General features: G+C 42.6%; 1 protein-coding gene across 1 annotated transcript in view; it reads right to left on the reverse strand.

Moving 5' to 3' along the window:
* VWC2L (von Willebrand factor C domain containing 2 like) overlaps positions 1-6,775 on the reverse strand; it is a 155,789-nt gene that overhangs the window by 44,543 nt on the left and 104,471 nt on the right. The gene's annotated exons all lie outside the window — the stretch shown is intronic.

Consider the following 6,775-nt stretch of genomic DNA (forward strand, 5'->3'; position numbering starts at 1 on the left):
ACTCTCACATATCCAACTGGTTTCAACTAGTAGACGCCAAGCTTTCTACCCTTGACCTATCCCCTGAAATCCTGGCTGACCTCGACCTTCCTAAAGCCCACCTTATCATTAAGTCTAAATTACTGGAACAAGAAACCCGTACCCTCTTATCAAACCTCAATCCCACTTGTTCACCATCCTATTTCGGGCTCCCCCCTTACTGGGCCGCCCAGCCAGTTACCTCTTTCATCTGACAGACCCAAGGAAAAGGAGGGCTTTCCTCCTCGCTCGTTTAAACATTTTCCCATCTGCCTATCATCTTGGTAATTACTCCAACATCCCCCGACCAAACAGACTATGTACATTCTGCCTCCGTGAACCAGACACAGTAGCCCACATCCTACTTCGTTGCCCATCTCACTCCGCCCTTAGATCTTCCCTACTAAACCCCTTTCTCCAAACCCTCCCTCCCTCCCTCTCTGATCCCCTCCCAATCCTCCTTAGTGATTCCCTCCCAATCACTACCAACCTCGAAGCGGAATTTTTGTCAACCATTCTTATGAGCAACCGCAACCCCCATCCCTCCCAACTTTAGTTCTAACCTATCCCTTATATTTTCTACCTAGCAACCTGTTTACTTCTCTTTAATGTAATCAAATGCCAATAAAGGTCTATGTATGTGAGATACAATTTGGTCTGATCCAGCAGGGCTCTTCTCATAATCATATTATTTTGTCTTCAGTTGTGGCCTAACCTAACCTCTTGCCTGCCCTCCAAGTATGTCACCCAGAAGGATGGTTGTTCCTGATACTCTGCCATCTGCTCTGGGTTTTTGTTTTGATTTAGCAGTATGCAAACACTGTCACGGCACATGCTTGCCTCATGAAAGCATCATACTTGTACAGAATAGGGTCATGTGTACATATAATACAATATACATGCAATCACCCTATTCAAATGTTACATAACTTTGTGAGGTAAACATGCTCAGTAGGAGAATCCCTGCATTCTTCATGATTTCAGCCTGGAGTCTGAAGAGGAGAAGGTGTAGAGTCTACACCAGAGCAGGATCCTTCTCCAGACTGGGCTCTGAAACTCCCCACTCTGCTTGCTTCAGTGGGTTGCATAACTCCTGAATAAAGCTAGAGATTACCTTTCAACAGTTGTTCATATCCCTGTAATTTAGACTGTTATGATGTGCTATGTGCAGATCTGTCTTTTGAAATGGTCTGAGAATTTCCATTTGGTCCAAGATAAGGCAGCTAGACTGAAGGCACATCTTCACCTTTACTTATCTCCCTGGAACTTAACATTCCCCTCCAAAATTTCACCACCAAATGAGGTGGTTTGGAGAGAGGGCTTTTTCAGTAGTGGCAACCTGTGACTAAAATGCACTTGAAAGAAGCTAATCTGGTGCCCATGTTATGGTCTTTTGGGTTTCAGGTGAAGAGCTGGTTTATTACTCTGAGGAGGACCACCATCAACACTGTACTTCTTATTTCTCAGCATTGCTGATGCATGGAAAGGACCAAAGGATCAAACCTAAAAATCTTCTGCTGCTGCTCCCAGCACTGCTACTGCTACTTGTATTTTAAGGAATGGCTGAATTCTTCTACATCTCTTATTCAGCCATTGGGTTTAACTAGCTTTTATGTGCTGTAGTAATTATTTTTTGACTGGTTTTATAATTTGATGGCTTTCATTACTATTGTATATTGTTGTTGTATTTTACATTTTCTATAATCTAAAAAATCCAAGTAATTATAGTTAGTGACAGGTTTAAAAGTGCAATGTATGTGTACATACATGCATCTGAAGGCGTGAAATGCTGGCCCAGTGCACTTCGTTCCTTCCTTGCCTTTCCCACACTGGGAAGTGGTATGGAAGAGAAAGAGTGAAGCTGACTGCCCATTCACTTGGTGCGTCGGGAGCCAGTGCTGCCAGGCCTTCAGCTGGCTCTGCTAAATAGATTTTGTCTCTCCATCCAGGAAGTGGAAGGAAGACCCAAGCTGGGTCTCTAAGTGAGACATTGGCTGGGAGCCCAAACATATCTGCTGTAGGGATGAAGGTGCCCTCTCTGATACTAGTCACCCTCTGAGAGAGTCTGCTGTGGAAACCTGATTCTCCACACCTGCTATAGAAGATCTAGTAAGGGTGGTGTTCTGCTCAAACAAGGAGGTTTAAATGTGCATTCAGGAGCCTCTGTGCACATGCCTCCCCATGCAGCATGGAGATTGCACATCAAATCCATCTTCCATGGCTATATGGAATCCAACTGGAGGAGGATACAAGGAAAGTACTGGTCAGTGCTTGGGCATTTTGAAAGAAATGGTGCCCTTCTCCAACTACTAGAAGCCCCAGCAACAATCCACTTAGATGAATTCAGTGAGAGATGGTATCAGGATTTTATGCTTAACGTTGAAGTTCAGATTTTTTGGGGGGGGGGGAACAGCTCTAATAACTGCCACAGCAGTTTAACAGTGATTGTGATTGCACATTTCTCAAGCAAGACCACAGCCATATTGATTAGTCCACTTCTTGCCTGTTCTGCATAAGAAATTGGCAAAACTCAACATTTCTTCAATGGTTTTTCACATTAAAATGTGCACGAATAAGTACCAAGAAAGGACATATTTTCAGAGGTGCTGTGCCCCATCATTGAAAGTTCTGATTTTCACTACAAAAGTTTTTCCTTCTCCTTTCCTTATTTTCCCATGCAAAGTCACCTTATTGGGGGGGGGGGGAATAGGGGATTCCTCTCCATCACCAAAAGCATTTTAGATGACACGTTCTAAACAGGATCAACTACATGCCATGCTCCTAAATAGTACCTCTGTTTTCCAGGAAGTTGAATTAAGGCATCTGTAATGTGGAAGAGCTTTTATTGCAAGTTTTACTTTTACATTGCTAACCAACTCATATGTGTGTAGACGCTTTTGGTGGTCTCATAATATTGAAGAAACACACCCTGAAAAAAGGCAGGCTATTCATGAAAGGAACCAAATGCTCAGATGTATTAAGTTTACCAAACTGATGCATTTAAAAAAAATACTGTATTTTATCTTACTTTTTAGAATCCTTGGATTGTTTTTAATATTGTTGATAATTCATCTGGGCTTCTTTTTATTTTTGGAAGGCAATGTGTAGTTTATTACATACTGTGAAAAGAAATAGGTTTACTCACACAGAATTCTCTGGGTGAAGTGTGGGGAAAGCCTTTCACTGAGCACCTGCCGTGGCATACAGAGCCAGCAAACCACAGCCTCTCCCCACTTACTCTAGATTGTGGCTGTCCCTGCTCCACTTTACGAGCCTCTCTGGCACCATCCCTGGACTTCAGCATCCATGGGAGAGGAGTGGAGGACTCTTGAACACAGCTGCAGTCATCTGACCAAAAGCAAGTCTTTCAAAGTTTATTTTAAGATCTGACATTTTTAATTTGCAAGAATGATTGGGGCCCTATTAGAAGTGACTGACATACAAATCATCAGGAAATGGGATAAACAAAAATATACACTCTGGTCACATTTCACTTCCAGGCTGTTACTTTCAGTAACTTGTGTTTCCTAAAATACATTATCTTAATAACTCTGCTCGGATAATTATATAGCTCATCTCATTATTCACTTTCATTAAAATGTTCTTATCTAAAATGCCTAACGTTATAAGTCATGTTAATATTTAGGTGCCTTCCATAGTGACAGATTCCTAGAAAGGAAGCTATGTTAGCAAAACCAACAGTGAATGTGTTGGCGTCTTAAAAAAACAACTCATTTGTTGTGGCATAAGGCTTTGTGGCCCATGTTTAGTCCTGTTCATATACCTGAGTAAATTGGGGGGTGGGGGTGGGCGGATGAATGCATTATTCTTTAAGATGTGACCAAACTTAGTTGTTAATATTTTGAAGTCATGTCAAAGTAACATAATTTACATTCCCTGACAAAACTGATTGAGAAGAACATGCAAATTTCAAGATCGTGCTGGTTTTGTTAAGTGTGGAGCGTAAATCTTTCAGCCAAGATTGCCTGTGCTCGCCGTCTCCTTTCCGTTCTTAATACTCAACATGGAAAGATGGAGAGTAGAGAAGGAAAGCTTTCCAGCCCCTGATGCCCCATGCACAGCCCTCTGTGCTTTCTTTGATCATGTACACACCTAAGAGGCCAAACAGGGCGTTGGTAGCTAAGGTTAAATAACAATTAGGATTGATATCAAGGCAATGGAGTGGTTTATTCTGTGAAACACAATCAGAAAATGTATTTCCATAGGGAGAGCACTGCATACTGGTTGGAAAGCATGCATTGGTCCCAAAACTGGGCAAGTGTCACAGTTATTTTGTGCTCTCGTTTATTTGCCTGTTGCCTGCTGTGGATCCTTGAGATGGTGTCGGGTGCTAAACAGAAATACAAATATTAATAAATAGCAACCCAGAACACTGAAACTGCAGTGCCTTGTTGTTTACTGAGGTTCAGGAATTTACCTCAAGGAAAAAAATTCTTCACTGCCAAATACATTTAGACAGCACAGTGATGGATTATGCTCCACGGCCCCAGCTCTAAAATGCATTAAAGTTAATGGAAAGGCTTTCTGAAGGGGCTCATGAGTGGTTTCTTTGTCCAGACCTCCTTCAAACAGAGCTAACAAAGGTACTAACGATGCCCAATATCCAGTCATACTGCTAGAGAGCTATTTTAACCCTTCTATCCATGCACACTCTTATTCCCCTTTGCTAGCCCTTGTCATTTAATTAATTAGATTCATGGCATTCGACTATAGCTTTATTGGAATGCTGTGCAGAGAGTCAGGTTGCTAATAAACTAAAGCAAGCATAAACCACATTTTTGTGTCTGTGCACCAGTAGTTCCCTTTAATTAAATGACAAGATGGAAGCCCTTCTTGTATCCATGTGCTAATAAGGCCTGGGTTCCCATTAAATGGCAAAAGGACCTACCAGACTCAATGTGTCCAGCATCTGCTTAGTGTCAATCTTTTGCTCCCTGACTCAAAGTAGTATGTTTTACCTGCTTGGTTTTGTTTTGGACGAAAGGAACATTATCAGTTACCAACTCAGAATGGGTTTACTCCTGTACTGGTGTTCGTGGTGCAGTAGTTAAACTGTTGTACTGACTGTGCCAAGTATAGTGGCTAAAGGGCCAAAACTGTGCTCACGACCCGGGGTTCAATCCCAGGTTGTCTCAGCCTTCCATCCCTCTGAAGCTGGTGAATTAAGTCCCCAGCTCGCTTGGGGTGAGGTGGGGTGATGGGAATGTGTAGGCTGCATAATTAAATTGTAAACCTCCCAGAGAATGCTTTACGCGCTATGGGGCAGTATCAAAATGACTTGCTACTCCCTTTATTGCAAATGGCACCTGAATGAACAACAAGCACCCAAGCAGGGGGTGACTTTCAGGTGGCAGCTGGCACCCTTCTCCAACCTGGCTCAGGACTGCTCATGTCCCCCCCCCAAAGGCTGTGTGTCTTTGTTTGGAGCACAGAGAATGAGCCTGTGGAAATGTTGCAAGCCTGTCAAAATGGCTGTCCCTCCCATCCCCACCTTTTATCTTATACGGAGAGAGAATGAAGGAGGAAATGTCCCCAGGTTGTTTGTGTCAAATAGTTCTTGTGTCTGGTACTCACAAGGAGGAAGACAAGATGAGTTGGGTCTACAGGCACCATATACTCAGCCTGCGATATGTCCACACCTTGCATATGTGCCAAAGAGACAAAAGGAATCCTCTTTTTGTGCACTTGATCTGTAGGCATACTGTCTTTTAAAAGAAAAAGAAAAATACTTTCCCCTTGTCGACAACTGGAAACATGCTTTTTCCTGAGTGTTGGCAGAAAGTCCTACATAATTACACTTGTACTCACAGTAGCTCTTTCATACATTATGGCCAGAATCCCACTGGAGATTTACACAGTGTAAGCGCAATTGTAAAAATGGTGGTGGCAAATTGTTGCTAATTAAGGAGTTGCTACTCACATTCCTGGCTGCATGGTAGTTGTGCCACTGGTTAGTTTGCTGAAATTTACATATTTAACACAATTACATATATGCAGGTGTAAATCCCCAATAAGATTCTTTCTAGTAGGGATACAGACATTTCTGTAGCAGGATCAAACCTGTATGCATTTGCAGTTTGTCTGCTCTTGTGCCTGAAAAAGCAGATTTTTTACCACCACTGTACTTTGATTTCTGTTTTGTTATTCTTTTCCCTGGCTTGTCTCATAGCTCCTCTTTTTGGCCTCCACAGTCAGAATTTTCTGCCAGCTCATGCAGGCCTCTCACAAGGGATGCCCAACGACGCCCCCCCCCCCCGGGCATTGAACTTTCTGGTGGAAATAGCCTCTCCTGCAAACTCCATTACACCTGAAGATAAAAATGCTCATCAAATCCTGCTAGCTTCCCCACACAATCGTCTTTATGAGATATCTTCAGCAAAGATATGGGTTTGAAGATGGGGTCAGCTTCTTCCCCCATAGTGTAGATTAAATAATCTAAATATCTTCAGAAGAGCTTTGCTGAGGTGTGGAAATGAGAAAATATTTCCATCAAATCTAGCCACTTCTGAGGGTCTGTTGAAATTGAAGATCTCTCTTGTGGGAAAACTCTGCCAGGGCAAACAATTCTTGAAAGATTTGATTTCTAACACCATGCCAGGCTGTTACTGAAAGGAAACAAGGCCAAAATGGCTGCCCAACAGAAGAACAGTTCTTCATTGCAAAGAACAGTCTAGAAAAGACCACCGGCAAGCTGGTTACTTCAGTATGGACACAGCATGAGTACAGTAGTAGCATA

The sequence above is a fragment of the Pogona vitticeps genome, chromosome 1 (genome assembly GCF_051106095.1).
Source record: "Pogona vitticeps strain Pit_001003342236 chromosome 1, PviZW2.1, whole genome shotgun sequence".
NCBI lineage: Eukaryota > Metazoa > Chordata > Lepidosauria > Squamata > Agamidae > Pogona > Pogona vitticeps.